Consider the following 18,449-nt stretch of genomic DNA (forward strand, 5'->3'; position numbering starts at 1 on the left):
TGCTTGGTTGCACCTCAGCGTCATTTGAGCTCTGCAACAGATTCAGTAGGTGAGTACAGGAGGGAGAGGGAGATGCAGGTGTAACCCACTGCGTTTCAAATGCTCTGAGTGACTCTGAAAGTGCAGTGGGCTGAAGTAAATCAGCAACCGCCAAAGATAAAATGGCTTATTCTTCTACGGACTACTGAAATTGTCATGATAGATAATAGATAGGTAATAGAGCTGATATGATTTGAGGGCAGTAGCTACTACAGAGCAACAAAGCTACATAATTCAGACCTATAAATTGTAGAGGTAGGTGTATAACCCAAAAAGGCATTTATTAAACCTCACCTATCATCCTAAGAAGGCCTGGCACTCAGCCCTCCCCTGTCATGGTAAATCATTGCACTCATTTATTTACTAAATGTGTTTGTTGTTAAAACTTAAATAATTCACTTCCATACCTGGCTATTGTTAGACTGTCTTTTCCACATGCATAAAACAAAAAGGGGGTTTCCATCCATGAACGACTAGCATCCTTGTAGTGCAATGTGACTATTATATTTCCACTAAACTAATGTAGTGGAAGAACCAACAAATTGCATTATTTATTTAGAAAGTTGCCCTAGGATTAAGTTTTATTAACATACTACTTGCCTTTCTAACTTTTCTTTGGGCAGCTGGTGAAATCCTGCATGTGCAATTCAGTACTGTCTCTTAAAAGAAAAAGAGCATTGAGGAGAGGGATGCAAACAACTACACCTACACACAGCACAACTTTCTTAAATAGTTGCTTCCCACCTCCAGTTAATTAGTCTATATTCAGTCAAGATAGAAATTTGATCTAAACAGTCACTGCATCAATATAATTCTGGTCACTCAATTTAAAGTACTGCCAGCCAGACTGGAAATGGTGATGTAATATACAAGGCTGTTCCTCAAACTAGAAGTTTAGACTTACGAGTTTCTAAATTTTAACACTTCCATTGCAAAACGTGGCTTTACTTTATACCACCTGGCTACCTTCAGCCAAGATTTTTGTCCAACTTGAGAAACACCATATTCCTCTGCTGCAGGATAGATACCTTGCTGTTCCTTTCTCCAGCAGCTACTGTTTTCCTCAGAAAGCCTAAAAGGCTGCAAACGTAACCCTCCTTCCCCTGCTCCTGCTCTCCTTTCTCTTCTCTTTCTCCATTACCTTTCCCCAGCTCCTGCTCACCCCCCTGCAATGTGCAGCCCAGCAGCCCGGTGACCGAGAGCGGAGCTGCCCCTCATATCTCTGCTCCCTTTGGAAAGCTCTGCTGGGCCCCACAAAAGTGGGAAATTGATTTTCAGAGCCAGTGTCAAGCATGTGGCTTTGGGTGGCATAAATCTGACTGGTCTGATTTCCTAGCACCTGCTTTACTAGGATTTCTTCTTGGCTCAGACTTCTGGTTATGCCTGCACTAACTCACGCGTCTGCAGCACTTTATGACCTAAACTGCCAGTCTGTGACGTTTCTTCCTTTTTTGATACGCGTTCCCATCACACGCTGGGCTTCTAAACTGATCAAATTTAAGCCTAGTCTGAGAAGGGGGGGAACAAAAAAAAAAAAAAAAGTATATTTTAAACTTCGTATTGCTGCATCAATACATATTGGAATAAGAAAGGTTTAGTTGTCACAGCAACTGACACATTTGCAGGCCACAGTGACTGCTGTCATCTCTAGACCTCCCCTACTCCCCTAAATGGAGAAAACCTGCAAGAAGTATGAATGGCACATAAAGAGTTAGTCATTGATTAAGAGATAAATGCTTTTGTGCGTCACAGCATCAGCAAGGCTTCGCGTTGTCACAAACAGGCGCTCTCAGTTCTCCGTTCTCCGTCCTCACTTGCGTGAGAAGGCAGCAGAGGCAAACATTTGAGACATTGCGAGGGCATGTCATTAGCAGTGAGGTTTATGTTCTGATTAATTCTTGCCTAGGTGAATATTTGGGTCATAACTTATGTCCCAAGTAGAAACGTACAGGGGCAACAGCCAACTGACCTTCATTAGAAGGTGTTTAATTTTTTTCCAAAAGTAAGTGTCACTACTTCTGCTCAATAAAGCACACTGAAATCCCCCTCCCTGGGATGCTGCTCAAATCGACAGTTCCCTTAGTGAAACCACCAGCTAACCAGCATCAGTCCTTGCCAGGACTCCAGAGCATTTCTTTATGGCCATCAACCACATGGAAAAGGAGGGTGGGGTGTGTGCAGGTGCCTTAGGAATAGCATACGGGGGGAAGGTAGGAGATACTTCTGTCTTTCTCAGCCTCTAAAGCCTGTAGAGGTAAGGCTGAGTTTAATTGCCCTTGTAAGTCCCTTTCTCTTTTGCGAAGGTGTCGTATCATTTGAGTCTGTGTACAGTTTGGGTCTCTGCGCCCTGGGACAAATAGCTTCAGTTGCAGTACCACACACTGTGTGCTTCGAGCCTTGCAGCTGGCTGGCTCATGGGATGTCTCTGTTCCAGGCACTATATGAAACAACAAATAATTATTTCTTATTCTAATTTTTGGTAGTTACCTTGCTTTGATATGCTTCTATCATAGCCACAAACACCACCGTCTCTTTTCCACGTTGAAAAATCCTCTGTAGCCTGCCTAACCTCTACCCACGTGGAAGCTATTTCACACTTTTTGGCCATCCTGCCCCTCCCCTCTGTACATCAATCACATAGTCTACTGTGTGCAAGGAACGCACCCTGCACACACTCTGCCAGAATTATTTTTCAGCAGCCATTGCATTTTAGCTTTTGGGCATTAAACTAAAATTTTCAGAAATTATCCACTATAACGTTAGAATCCCTTTCCAAAGCTAGTGAAAGTTAGTTCAGAGCATGGTGCATAATTGCCTTCTGCAGTGGAGCACTTAACAAAAAAAACGCATGCTCCTTACACGTGAACGATGTGCCTCAATGACAGAACAAATATAGGAATTACCAGCAGGCCCCAAAGAAGACACAACCCACCAAAAATTTATCCTCCCAGATTCTTCATTCCTTTAATTATTCTCTGACTGTCCTCATGATAGTGCTGGGTTCTAGCTGGGAATGGAAGTGGATATCCAAAATGTTGCTGGGCATAACCAGCACAACTAACTTTTATTTCAGAACCAATTTCTACTGGCAGAACTTAACTGCTTATCTGATATTTACTATTCCTTGAAGACCCACATTAGCTTACCTAATTGGGGCTTTCCCCCACCTCTCTGACTCTTTGACTGCTCACCTTATAGATATTGCTTAAAACTCCTACATTTCCAGTTATCTGATAAAAAATACACTGCTGAAAACAAAAAGTCAAGATGATTTCCTGTTGTAACCCAAGTAACACTATGTAAAAAGAGAGGAATGACCTTTCTACATGAAGCACTAAGACAAAATCAAAAATTAATCAAAGAGGTAGGACATATCATCTTAGGTGATGAAGGGAAAAAAGATAAAGAAAGAACCAAGTTCCACAGTCACAGTGGTTAGTCTCAAATCACATTGCATTTTGTTTAACTTGTGCTTAAATACTGGATCGTGTAACATCACTTCAAGGCAGTTAATATTGCAATAGTGAGAGGTTATTAAAAAGAGTTCACAACTTCATTAAACAAGTATCTCCAATGCTGGAAATTACATTTTTAGATGGATAAAATAAAGTGAAACATTATCTTGACTTCTAAAGTACCATTATTATTCCTCCTTCCATTTTTGCTTTGGCTTGAAGAACGTCAGTGGCGTACCTTAATAGCATAAGATACCCAAATAAAATGTTGTAAAACTTCAAATCTGTAAATCTCAAGGTATCCAAATCAATATACACTGAAGGACAATGCAGCTGGGGCTAAGGGAAGTGAATTATGCCTACCATGTACAGCCTTGGTGGAGTTTTATTAAAGAGGAGAAAAAATTACTCCAAAGCTCCAAGGTATTTTATCTCGCCGAGTTAAAAACTTGTGAATATAGTGGTTTTAGATGTAAGTAGTGACATTTTTACTAAAGTAGCACGAATGTCACAGCAGTAATAATAGCCCACTTGTGTCATGTCCAGGCTTAAGCATATACGCACACATGGAGAGACAGAGAACTGCTGTCAGTCATATCTTTATTGCTTCTACAGTGACTGATGCTTTGCAGCCTGCACATACAGCCCCAGTGCCAAACTTGATCTTTTTTTTTCTCACTTAACAGCCCAAATGTACATCCCCAGCCACTAGTTGGATTTTCTGTTATTGCCTCATGCTTGCTTGATATGTGAGCTCTAGGCAACTGAGTTCTTCTCTCCGAGAAACATCAAACAAACAGCACTCTGGAAACACTAAGCGCTGCCCAGTATCCCTCCCATCTGACTCCGATTAAGCTTAAAATATAAAGAGCTAATCTTGCCAGTACTTATTGCTGGGTAAGTACTGACTACCATGAATAATAGTCCCACAGATATCTACCTGGAGTAGACACACTGCCATCACTTGTAGTACTAAATCACTAAATTATTAAGTAGTATTGGGGTAAAGATTACACAAGCAGATATTTAACAGGTACAATATCTAGGTGCATTAGCTTCAGACATAACAAGACAATTTTCCTGCAAGTACTGTGCAAGCAATTTTCTTTTCTTCTTTGCAACAGAGTAAACCACTTCCACACCTTGGAAAGGCAAACAAACAGCTGTGCACAATATATTTAATAATATACCACTAAAAATATTTCTGTTGAAATAGAATTGCAGCACCAAGCCTCAAGCTAATAGCTTTTATGGATCCATTAGCTTCACTAGTTGCTGAATTTTTGAAGTGGAATAACAGATTTGCACATACCACCTCAAATTGTGCCTTGCAAGGTGTGTTTGCTAATTTTGAAAGATGAAGCTAGTAATGTGATATCTGGATGTGTCTGAACAGTGCAGTATATGGACTGCAATGCTTTTTAATCTCTCCTCAAATTTATGAATGTGCCGTATTTCAAAAAGCAGGGGCTTTTTCAATCATCTCATTTAAGTGTCAAAGATGCTTAGTACAAACATTGAGAAGATATTCATTATTAGGCTATTGATGCATTTGTATTTCGACAAGTAGTCATATCGTGTGTTTCAATTTAATTTTAAACTTAACATCCAATGCATGTAGAACATTTTTACATGATTTTTAAAATTCCTAATATTTATCAGACATAGTCTTCTGGTTGATAATAGCAAGTTTTGCAAAACTACATTTCCACAGGTAATTAAAGTAATTTCACCTAACTGAACTCACTGCTGTAGTATTCCTTTTTATTATTATCATTATTTTAATGCAAAAAATGCACAGTGCCTGCCATTAACTGAGTTTACCTCTGAAAAAGGACAGCTTGCTGCTGGGAATTCCTTGCAAATCAAATGTATTTTAGCCCATGACCAATGCTGGTGAAATCTATGGATAGGACCTCAGGGTAGATGGCTACTCCTTCACAAGGAAAGCATAAGATGCAAAGGGAGATGTCACATCACAGGCTATGTAACATGTAAATCGAACAGTGGGCTAGCCTCTAGGGAGAGGTTTTATCCTCTAGGGAGAAAACCAGTGCTTTTCTGGAGAGCAGTTCAGGTCATCAAAGGAGGATCTACAGCTGGACTACCCACCTAAAGGAGCTGATATCTCTCCTCTGATTATAGGGAAACCCTGTGAATGCTAGCCAGACCAAGTGTTTGCGTTCAGTGCTTAGGGCGGCACGCAATTAAAAATTCACCCAACAGAAATACGTGTACATATACATATATACAAAACAAATCAAAGAACAATTGTTCTCGAGCCCATCAGAGCTAAGCCGTGTATGAAGGTTGCGTTGCCTGTCATATTCCAGCTGGATGCTTGACATTTCATCTGCAGCCCTTCCTCGCTACACGTGTGGGTGCAGCTCCAAATAGTCCATCAACACCACTTTCTTCCATTCTTGTTAACAATGGCAGCAGCACAATCACTTGTTGCTCTGAAACATCTCCACTTTATAGAAAAAAAAAAAAAAAAAAAAAAGTGTAAGGGAGGGTAGAATCCCACCTAAGTACAGCCTAACTCTGACAAGAATTCTGGGTTTTTTGGATGAAAGGGAGGCCAAACAAGGAAGTTTTTCAGGACTGTTGGATAGGACCTCCTCTGAACTAGTTGCTTTGGGGGGCTTTCTTGAATGCAAACGATCTACCATAGTTTTATCAGTACAAAAGGATATTTCCTCGGCTACAGGAAAGAAGCTTTTCAAACTACTGAGCTATGTGTATAAATAACTAGGGAGAAAAACAAGACAAAAAATGGAGATAAACACAAGTAAATTGCTAGGTAATCTTTCCTGTAGATTGCACTTTAGCTAAATTACCTGTACTGATCTTAATTATCCAAATGGCTCCATTAAACAAATGAGATGTCTGAGAACCACACAGGAATATGTATTCTGATTTTGCTCTCCAACCTGTTTGATTAATATGCTACAAAGCTAATTAATCCTAAGGGGAAACATAAGAGTTGTGCTTCATATTGCACAGGTTACTAGTTGTTAAGTAGTAATACACCCAAAAGAAATTTCAATCTAAAGGGTGCGTTCACTATTCATATGTTCTCTATCTAATATTACATTTTAAGACTGCTTAATTATTGCTGACCTTTCCCTTAAAACCAAGTATTTATAGCACAAATTTGAACATTCAAAACATATGACAGAGAAGTTGTGTAGACAGTCTAGCAGAGTTCTACTTATAGGAAAACTTTTAGTGTTGTCAAGTACTGAACTGCAAACTACAGTGCTCAAGTTGATTGTGCGACTAGAATTTTCCAAAGAGCAAAATTTCACCACAATATTTTAACCCCTAAAGCAAATAAGTGTCTGACTTTGGATAGGATAAGAATCCTGAAGATTACACTTAATATTTGTTTACAAGCCTGTCTTCCATACAGAAGACTACTGAATCCTATCATGATATATAAATAGATGACAATATATGCTCCATAAAACAGGATAATACTTTATTCTCCTGCATATAAATTGAGCAGACAGCCTGAATTTGAAACAACAGTAAACAGTATATTTGAAAAAACTTTAGAAAAGAGTAGAAAAATCAATGACTTAAGGAGGAGTATCTTGAGTATCTCTGCAAAGCCCTGCCTTGCATTGCCTTACAGTTCCATAGAAAGAAGTTTAAGAAGTAAAATGCAGTTTTATCAAAGTTCAGGTTAATGTGCAACTTCATCACAAACCATAAGTTTTTAACAGGAAAGAAGCTCTTTAGGTGAACTAAAAGGCGGCTGAGACCCAGCTGAAAAATACGTAGTCTGTGATAAACTGTTACAATAAATAGTACAAGTTGGCTTTATTGTTCTCTACTAAAATTAAAATTCAACTTTGTGAGATTGACAGAAAAATAAGCTTCTGAATTGGTTTGATGAGTAAAAAATAGGTACACACAAATAGTCTAATAACTGCCATCTGCTACAATAAACAAAGGTGTATACAAAGGAAAGTGTACCCACTTTAAGGTAAGATGCTCGGATAGAAACATGGTGCTCGTGGTCTCAGAGCATTTTTATTCCTTGGCTATAGGAGAACTACAGACACAATGCAAAGAACACTGAAGCAAAGGTTTTGTGGGTCAAATTCTAAGAGAGATGAGATCATAGCATCAGTCAGGTTGGAAAAGACCTTTGAGACCATCAAGCCCAACCGGTAACCCAGCACTGCCAAGCCCACCACTAAGCCATGTCTCTAAGCACGGTATCTACATGTTTCTTAAACACCTCCAGGGGTGGTGATTCCACCACCTCCCTGAGCAGCCTGTTCCGCTGCTTCACCACCCTTTCAGTGAAGACGTTTTTCCTAATATCCAGTCTAAACCTCCTCTGGAGCCTTGAGGCCATTTCCTCTTGTCCTGTCACTGGTTACCTGGGGTCAGAGACCAATCCCCTCCTGCCTACAGCCTCCTGTCAGGCAGCTCCTTCTTTCCAGGCTCAACACCCCCATGTCCCTCAGCTGCCTCTCATGAGACTTCTGCTCCAGACCCTCCACCAGCTTTGTTGTCCTTCTCTGGACACACAGCAGCACCTCGTAGCCCAGTGGTTATGCCACTGGAGAGTCTGGGCTTGCCTTTGTATTTCAGGACATGGACATCCTGCTCTACCTCAGGATGTTTTCAGGGAAAGAGAAAAGGGAGAGAACTTCATAAGGTACATTCACTCCAGCCTTGCACATCCAAGAAAACACCTTCGTGTACCCTTTACATGATCATGCCTGCTCTGTTTCCACAGATGGAGTGGATCATGGTGGGCATGGTTCTAAATCTTTCCAAACTGTATGCCTTAGGACATGAGGCTCTTGCAGTTTGATCATGTATAAGAGACTTCCCACCATGCAGGTTAGCATAAGATTTCCCACCGCTGGAGTACTACAGGTTTTTGTAAAATATCTCTTCCTGGCAACTGGACAGCAAAGAATACCACTGGAGAGATGAACCAGTGGTTTACTTTAGGATTTCAGTTGCCAGTTAACCATGAACTTTAATTTTACTTTGAAATCAACCAACACGGCATTAACAAAACAACAAAAGTATATTTGCTTACTACAGTCACCATCAATATTATTTTATATGTTACATGTAATAATATTTCTATGAAATTGTACCATTATTCTACTATTTATGAAAAAATTACTTGACAGCTCTTCAACATAAGAAAATGTAAGGATTAATTAGTCCTGCAAACACACATTCTGTTAACTATTTTTAAGAGTCTGGGAAGCTCCTCACAGACATTTAAGTGTGTGAAACAGAGATATCTGCCAAGCTTAAGGGCTAAAGATTTAGAAACTTTGTGTTCCCAAAAGAAGGACTTTTCCCAAAAATAAAAGTCTTGATGTTTCTTCAAAGATGTGTTAAGCTGACTGTATTTGAAATACTTAAACAAATAAAGCAAAATAAGAAAAAATATCATCAAGGTGTTTCAACTACTGATAAGTTTTATAAGCACATCTTTGGCTAGCAGCCAAATACAGGCTGCCACATTCAAAAGATTACATATAATTTGGCATATTTCTCTCAGAGGGATGTTTTAACTATCAGTGGAACACAGGCAATAGAGATAAAAACAGCAGATGGGATCAGAACATTGGTTTACTAATCCAACTAAAAGCATTTACATGAGAGGAAAGTCAGAAACAACCTTAGTAAAAAATTATATTCTGTAATCGCAAAATAAGTCCTCGCAATACACAACGTGCCTTTGCCTTTTAGTGTCTAGAGAGGATTTCTTACTCCATTCTTGATTTCTCTCTCTAATCTGCCTTAGCCTTCTGCAAGAAATAAAAAACCAATTTAATGTCAGGGTAAATTTTTAAAAATGTTAGAATACCATCTCTCTTTTAGAGCTCTGTATGGCTACAGGAACATATTATCAAGCTTATAGGTAGCAATTTTTCTTTTGTAAAATGCACCTTTGCAATTACAGAAATTATTGCCAAAGTTTATCAACTAGATTTGTGCACGCACACACAAACACATTTTCAAGCAAAATATTTCCTTTTTTTCCCTGTTTCTCAGAATAGTTAGTTGTTACTTGTTGGTAAGAAAAAGCTATTGAAATAACAAAAGCGGCAAGCAAAAAATATGAAATGGGGAGATCTGCATGTTTCATAAGCCTTTGATGATTTTCTTTTCAGAACAGTGTCCACACTTCTGTATTTTGGATGCTTTATCTTTTCAGTTATGATTACATAATGCTCCAGTGGGCAGATTAAAGAGGAAAGAAGAAATGGTAAAAAAGTAAGAGGAATAAAAACAGTGGAATGCTAGCAAAAGGAATGGAGGGTGGTGGTGGGGTGGGGGAAGTTATGTGAGCCAGCACTGCAAGAGGTTGAAAAGCAGCCATCTTCTATATTACTGGAAGCCTCAAAATCATTGAAGCTACTTTGCCAAAGATGATAATAGAAGCAAAGCTGCCTCTTGTAAAGAAGGCCATAAGCTGTTAGCAAGCCTAAAAGTATACAGAGCCTCAACCAACACAAAACCCTTGGGGCACAATATGAAATGTGGCCCAAATGAGGGCACGCTGGGAAGCAGCTTAGAAGGAGGAGGAAGAAATATTCCCATCTAGACCTTTTGGGATAAGACTGGGGGAAAAAAGGAGACCATAGGTAGGAAAGGGAGGCCATAGCACAGAACTGGGCAAAGATGACAGAAAGACATGGAAAAATGAATATGGGGAGAAGGAGAGACAGGAGAAGGTGAAAAAGGGGAAAGGCATTCATAGTGTAAGCGGTTGGTTTCTAAATGCCCCCAGCACTTCTGGGGAACAGCAAGGGACAGTGGAAGAAAAAAATGGGAAAGGAAAAGGAGAGCACATGCAGGAGATGGGAAGATCAGTCAGGCCTGAAGCTCTGAGACCAGAAACACACAACAGAATTTCACCGAAGAAATTAGTCCTTTAATGAACATTGCTATGTCAATAAAAGCCGAGTCAGGCTTCGCCACCAAGAATCTCTACTGAGTTAACTTTTATTGTTCTGTAAGAAGACATATGAACACTAGTTAAATCTTCTCCCTTTCACCATATGTTGCCTCCACACTACAGGCTGCTGCTAAAACGTAGTGACAGAGGTGCTGCAACGCAGACAAGGTCTGCACAAGCAGTGTGATGTTTAGGGGGAACCGAGAGCAACTGAGGTGGATGTGGAAGATCTGGGTCTGAGAGACATCTGCAAGTGGAAAAAGAGAGGGGAAAGTCCAATGAGGAGAAAGTCAGTGAAGCCTTGTGTTGAGCAGTTAAACTTGCGTTCTTCTGTCCCCTGAAGGCCCAGTTTTCCATCGGTTGAGCATATGATCATGTTGAGATAGGGGCTTTAAGAAAAATCATGGGACAGGTCAAAACAAAGCTTCTATTTTTAAGGTCTTACAATACCATCAAGTCAGATTCATACTTGTTTTGGAGATGCCCACTTGGTCTTGATCTTTTAAGATAAGCAATAAGCAAAGAAAGAGCAGACAATCAAAGCTCCACTTTCATTCTGTCTGACTGGATAGAGAAGGAGGAAAACCAAGGACTGAAAAAATATCTCAAGCTGAAGTCACAGAGAGGCAGACTAGGGAGATGACATGAGCAAAATAAAATGAAATTAGAAGTTGAACTGAAGTTAACACCTGTCAACCAGCAAATCTCTGGCTTTGTCAGACTCCGTAGTTTCCATTCCACGGAGGCCGACAGGAGAAAAATGGCACCCAGATGAAGTGAAATGCTTAGTTTTGAGAACATTTTTTGAAAATAATACAGACTTCAGTTAGCTTCATGCCGCAGCACAAAGATTTTTGTGGTTTTTCATGGAAGGCTTCACTTCCATAGCCCAGGCTGCTGCTGGCCAGAACTGTGCGCAAGAATTCTCACTGCCAGGGGAAAAGAACAGGGAAGAAATCTGTTGCAGGCATGTAACAATACTGACCTTGTTTTGAAGCTTTCTCAAAAATAATGTAGTATCTGCCAGTAAATGAAGTGTTATAAACCTAGAAATATTATTCTGCCTGTTAAAATGTAAGAAAAGGTATCTGCTAAAAAAAAAATAACGCAGATAATTTTGTGCTGGGTTGGTAATGCAATAACACTTACCGCTGTGCCACTGAGTAAGGCTGTTCATCAACAGGTGCACCTATGTGACACACCGGCACAAGATGTGTGTGCACTAGTGGCACATATTAATCGGTCAGGCTGAATACAGCACAACCTCTTTACACATTTCGTACACAGGTATTTGACAGAAAAGCAATGCGAGAGCTGCTCTGCCTTCAAAACAAGTTATTTCAGTTTGGCGCTCAGGTCAGAAAGGCTACCCTACACAGCTCATGCACTGATTAAACTAATTTGATTTGGATTTATGAGTTCACCAACAAAGAGAGATGTCTTGGAGAAGGTGGCATCTGCTGTGGGGTCTATATTAAAACCTGTTTTACCAGAACAGATTCATTTTAAATGAAGCACTGAAGAGGTACGCCAAGAGGAAAACTGGCCCTTCTCAGGGTACAAAGTTACACATTAATATTGCTCTGTAGTATGTAGGAAGGCCAGTCTACAGTAGATGACGAGCACAGCTGTGTGCATTTACAGCTGTCTAAAGCACAACCATGGAGTGGCTTGAACAGCCATCTGCTACCCTGCAGCTATTAATTCACTAGATGCCAGTAATTCAACCAGTCTCTCTCTGATCCTGGCGTATGAGAAACACTTTGAAGAGGAAGGTGTAAATCACCATGTTGCAGCGCACCCAACTAGTGCAATACTTCATCGTCTTCTCTGTGTTACTTCAGATGCTGTAAAGCAAGCTACTTGACCTAGAGAGACAGTATCAGCACCAGGAAACCATGCCTCAGGAGGAGGAAGAGATTGAGGTTGAGAAAGGTGTTGGGATGGAGTGCAAAACCATCTTCCGATTTTGAACCTTGCTGGATGGCAACAAAGAAATTCATGTAACAGATTGCTTCCATAAAAGCAGTTTTCCAGGTCCTTTCACCCAGTATTAATAGTTTCTCAATTTATTAAAAAAAAAAAAACACAACTTTTTTTTAAATGAACAATGTCAGCAAATTACCAAACTGTTTCTTGATGCAGCAGCATGCTTAAACCTAGATAAACTGAAGTCGGTGACTTAAATTTGTGAGATGTTCAGGCAGACAGATGATACACCATGAGTGCATTGAGATATGTAGAATCTTCCACCAAATCAGCTCCACAATTAAATACAACAGATATCATAAAAAGTAGCTAGAAAGAAAATCTTTGTAACCTAAAGCCACCAGTACTATGGGGCTATGAGATACCCTTGGAGGACCAAATTCTCTTTGGTGTAGATATGCAAGCTGGAAACTGTTTGGTGGACTGAAAGGCAGCTGACATAGCATTACTGCTCTGTGTTTCTCAAATAATCACGATGATCATAGATCAAAACTTGTTTCACTGACTTCAGGGTGGTGCCTGTGAATTGACACCGGGTTTGTTTCAGGGCCTGGAGGCAAGCTGAATAATTTACTTGAGATCCCAGCATCTCTCTTGTTATTTGTACCTTTCTCTCTCAGTCTCTCCTGGTAATAATATTCTTGCTTCTGGCTAACTGTACTGTGTATCACCAAACTCTCATCACTGTGATAGTTAGAAAATGTAGCGATTCTCTTTTCCCAAACTGACCATAAGGCTGATACGTTTTTTTTCCTACCTGTCATTAAAAGCAACTGTTAAAAAAACAAACCAAAACAAACAATCCCTCTAACTCTGCAATTACATGTAAATCAGATAGCTAGAAATAAGGGGAAATTTTGTAAAGTAAAATCACCCCAAACGCAGGGCTATAATTTACCCTTGGAGAACAAAATTCTGCTCAATATAAATCTGAAAAATAAAAAAAAAAACGCAGAAAAAACACGACTTAATTTCCTACTTTTGAGAATCAGTAGAATGCATTTTTAGAGTGTTTAAGGGGAAATACGTGCTTTGCTTCATGAGAGCTACAAATACTGGATTGGTTCTAAAACTGAGCTAGAAACAAAAACTGATTAAGGTATATCCAAAAGGGTTTATGAGAAAGTAATGTAAGAAATATTATATCAGAGGCAAAAAGGAGACACATGCAGGAGCTGGAGCTATTGTTTTATAAGAAAAATGCAGGTAAAGATTTAACTTTCTAGAGGGCTGAAAATGAGCAAGATTGCTATTGTGTATGAGAAAAAAAAAGAAAACCTATAAGACTGAAAGATGAATCATAGCTGCAGATAGTAGGGAGAATTCAAGTCATATACTTCATACACAAGTGAAAGTTTCGCTCATCAGAGCTGTGATATTTTTAGTCTTTTTGTAGATTAAGTGTGCAATTCCTAGCTGTATTGTGGGATGATTGTACAACACGCTAGAGAACAAGAGCTGCAGAACATAGCAGTTCACACAAACCTGAGACACATGCACCCCTTGGGATCTGGGGAGATTACTGGCAGTGGGAAAAGCGGCAGATAGCACTAGTAACGCTTGCTGACAGAACTGAATGAAACAAATTTGGAGGGTGATTACATTTAAAACAAAAACAAAAACAAACAAAACAAATAAAAAACCCAACAAAACCCAAAACAAACAAAAACCATACAAAGCAAACACCAATCTACGAAATGAGTTCTCCACTTGTTTTTTTTGCCTTTGCAGTCTTCTCTTTGCTCTGTCATTCTTAAGAACCTAATTTCCTCCAAAATACCCCTTTTCAACTCATCCATCCCTCATTAAGCCCAGTAGAAAGTGGTTTGCTATTAGTTTATGCAGAGTTCTTTTGATCTCACAGTGAAAAAGACTGGAAATTGCCCTCGTGATAGACCTTCATATTATCAAAGTGTCTCTTAACTGTATCTGGAATTCTGCTCCAGCTTGCTATAGATTCGCACATAAGCCAAACAATTCACCTACAGACAACCCTTTTTCAAAATTAATGGGAATAAAGGAGAAGCTAGTCTGCCTGCCTTGTATGTTCATTGAACATTGATCTTTAACCTGCAACAAGCTAAACCTATCAGACCTCTGCAATTTGTTTGCAGCAATCGCTGAGGGAATGAAGGGTCAATGCATTACAACGTCAAGTCTTGGCTGTTCCAAGCCCTGCTATAAGATGGATGGTGTTGAACCTGCACCTCAGAAAGGAATGAAGCCTGGTAGCTTTCTCGTAAAGAATTATCACTTCAGACAATTGCATGTTTGGCCCAAGGAAATCAATACATATTTTACCAAACACCCTTTCATTGTAGAGACAGCAAAGCTGGACGATGCTTTTGACAGAGCTGTACGTCAGCCTTTAGTTAATTAGGTACTAAATACTAATCTCAAGAACTACTGTCAGACCCACTAAAATACATCTATATGAGCATCATACAAAATAAAAGGAGTTATGTATGTATACAGTAACTACAGTTCTCTGTTGTGTGTCACCCATGTATCCCCTGATCTATTTCTTCTGTATAGTATCCTGCTATATCTGATAAGGTTATATTCTCACCTGCAGTTTCAGAAGACTGACTGCTACACACTTTGTGTCATTTACAAAGATGAAACAGGCACAGCACTATACAACTATAGTCCCAATACAAATAAAATCATACCTAAAAGACTCTGACTTCAGCTGTGTAGGGTAGACACACTAAAAGTGGAATGATTTTTTTTTTTTTTGAGAACACATCTCAAAGGAATTCTAGACTTAGATCAATACATGACTAAGAATTTCCAAATTTTACATAGCACTGTCACATCTATTTGGCAAAACCCTGCTTTGTAAACAAGAAAAGAGATAATGAATATTTCCTTTATGTCTGTTTTGATAGTCTAAACCACAATTACTTGAATCAATGACTCTCTTGCTCTCACTTAACAGTATCAAGACAATAGATGATCAAACCATAATAGAAAACATTTAGTAATAACCCAAAATTTACCTAATTTGTTTCCTATTTTCAAAGCTTGACTGTAGGCATCTTCCTTTTATTTAGTGAAAGGATCCTGTATGTATGCTGAAGTCCCCATTTCTCCCCCCCTGTCTGAGTAGATGAAATCCCTACCAGACACAAAATCTATGTTGTGCTTTGTGAAGTTTTGTTGCAGAGCAAAAGGTAATGAGTTTATGAGTATATAAAGGTTTAACAACTTACGATATCAAGTGCATTATAATTCCGCCTAATTCCTCCATCCTGAATGTCTTTTTCCCTGCTCTTTGCAGTTCCCACAAAGTCTTTTGATTAATTTCTGTCCTAGAAATCACAGCTGTTACAGTACTGCATACAGAATACTGAATGCTGCACTTATATACTTCTTTGGTGTTCTTTTCTTCGTAAGGATCCTATCAAGTAAAAAAAGAATGACCCATGAATTCTAGAGCTCCTAATGTTTCACTTGTTCCTTAATTCTCTAGTATCTGAGAAGCTAAGATCCTAAATGCTTCTGTACTGTTGGTATTTTCTTTTTCTTTTTTTTTTATTCTTTTTAAATATACTTACTGTGTCTCACATTTTATATATCAGCTTTTTTTTTTTTTTTTACAAGGGAACAACCAATCTTAAAAGGCACACATTCGCTGAGCTTCTCATTGTGTAATTCTCATATAAAATACAAAGGTATTGATCAACCTCATTTTATGCAGTTCCTTGAAATGACAAGAAGCTGGTGAGAGCTCTTAAACACTGGATAACTCCATGTCCTGTGCTCTTAAAAGGTCAGCTCTGCATGAATTGGGAGTCAGAAATTCCCAGGGCTCATTTCCTCAAAATCTCCTAGCTTCCTTTGCACGGTGCTATTTTTCACCTGTGAAAAGAATGCAGGTTGCTATCTGTATTATCATTGTGAAATTCCCTTTTGGGTGGTGAACTCCTGTTCTAAGCTGCCTTTTGGAATGATTCTGCAAACCTCACTTTTGGCAGGAGTATATTAGAGATGGCAGAGAAGTGCTCAGCACTCCAGTTTCTGTGAGGGAAACAAAACCTTTGGGTTCTGCACACATAGAAAAACAAATCCTTCCTCTGACTGAGGCTGGGAGCAAGTCTGCCAGTTCAAGGGACCTCGGCTGTTTATAACATTATGCTGACGGAAAGCTCCTCTTCAGCATAACGATGTTCAAAGAGAATCAGCGAAGGGACACTACCATAAAACATTTGCTCCGCTTTCTCCTACCACCCTGCACCCAGTTGTGTCCTAGTTCCTTCCCATCAATATTTTTCTGCAAAAGACTTATCCAGGGTGGATGAGGAGGGGTCTGGTGAAAACTGAAAAAGAATGAGAAGTACCTTCACTGTCATTTCCCACAGCTATAGAATCAGCCTAGACAATTAGCTCAGGTTAGATGCAGAACATTTTCAGATGCTAAAGTCAGTGAAATTAATCTGAACAATAATGCAATATCCCCATCCTTCTCAGATTTCTGCTCCTATATCTGAACTACTTTAAGCAAGTTCAGAAGTCAGAATTCATCCTTTGCAAAAAAAAGAGATGCAACTGCCTCTCTATGAGACTTCAAGACTTCCAGCACATTACGGATGCACACGGGGCACACAAGGCTGTACTGCCGTGAAGGAGGGATTTATGGTCCTGAGCTCGCCTCCACAGTCTAACTAGATCGTGCAGACACGTATGAAACCAAGGACATAAAAGAAGGATGTAAACTATAACTACAGGCCAGTCAGTCAACTCCAAAGAAATGCTGGAGCATGAATTACAGTTGACCAGAAATTGTGAGGTAAGCCTCTTTCAACCACAGCTATTAACAACGTGTAAAAGGCCTGCTGAAGAAATCAATACATAATTGCAGCATTTATCAAGATCATATAGATTTGTTTTGTTCCTATCTAATTTGGTTGGTATTACCAAGGAGATGCCCACAAGTGGGATATCAAAACAGCACCTGGGAGGCTATTTCCTCATTTTGTTTTATCTTTTTGGTATTCTATTGAGGAATAAAATCTGATGTTAACTTCAAAAGACAGCCAGATTCTTTGAAAAAGAGATTGTTATTGATCATAGGTCCACAGCTGTGCACAGTAGAAAGCACATAAGGCTTTCCGTATACAAATCCTTTATGTGGCTTTTCCTCATATATTTAATTCTTTGCACCTATGCATTAACAATTCTTCCAATTGCATTAAAAAAAAAAAAAAAAAAAAGCTAATCTAAAAAAAAATAAATCAGGAAATAATATTGGGAATATGGAGTTTGTTTACATTCTGCTACCTTCCTGAGGGGGTTAGTTTTGCTGATGGGGAAGAAAAAGCCAAGAAAACAGCTAAGAAATGAAATAAAAAGCTGAACTTCAGTTTCCAAGGGGCAGCTTCAGATCAAATTTGTTCAAATAGCAATATACCTTTAAAAAAAAGAAAACACCAAACCAAAAAACAAACAAACAAACAACAAAAAAAACCCAACAAAAAACCAAACAAACCAAAATCCCTTAGAGATGTTTTTTAATAGCTACAGTGCTTGCAAAGTCAAATTCTACAGCAGTCATCCTGAATGCGGGATACTAGCAGTAAGAATTCTCTTACTGCAGAAATCTACAAAATAAAAAGCAATCTGTGACCAAATGTTGCTTTACTGCACAACACTGACATTCTTCACAGAGGATAAAAGATTAAATGGAAAAGGAAATTAATTTTCTGAAAGTTTCTCCTTCACCTCACCAGCTCCCAGCTCTTTCTCCCTCCTTTCCATTCTGAATATTTTGGGAGAAAGAAAACAGAGCCCCAGAAGAAAAAAGAAAAAAATATTGCAAAAATAGCGCAAGGAAGCAAAATTAAGATGTGTAGCTGCAAAAAACCTTAAGACTGTAACCAAAACACTTAAGACTTTTTTAAGATCCATTAATAAATATAAACAGATGTATATGAATACCTGTACTTATATATATAACACCATATATCACTTGGGGAGACTTCTGTGAGAAATCAAGCTGATGAGGTTCAATT

General features: G+C 39.0%; 1 long non-coding RNA gene across 1 annotated transcript in view; it reads right to left on the bottom strand.

Moving 5' to 3' along the window:
- Positions 1-4,077: 4,077 nt before the first annotated feature.
- LOC129735310 (uncharacterized) overlaps positions 4,078-18,449 on the bottom strand; it is a 33,364-nt gene continuing 18,992 nt past the window's right edge. The window contains exon 2 of the long non-coding RNA XR_008730732.1: positions 4,078-5,967. This is a non-coding gene — a long non-coding RNA (uncharacterized LOC129735310). The remainder of the gene's footprint in view (positions 5,968-18,449) is intronic.

Source organism: Falco cherrug, chromosome 2, assembly GCF_023634085.1.
Source record: "Falco cherrug isolate bFalChe1 chromosome 2, bFalChe1.pri, whole genome shotgun sequence".
NCBI lineage: Eukaryota > Metazoa > Chordata > Aves > Falconiformes > Falconidae > Falco > Falco cherrug.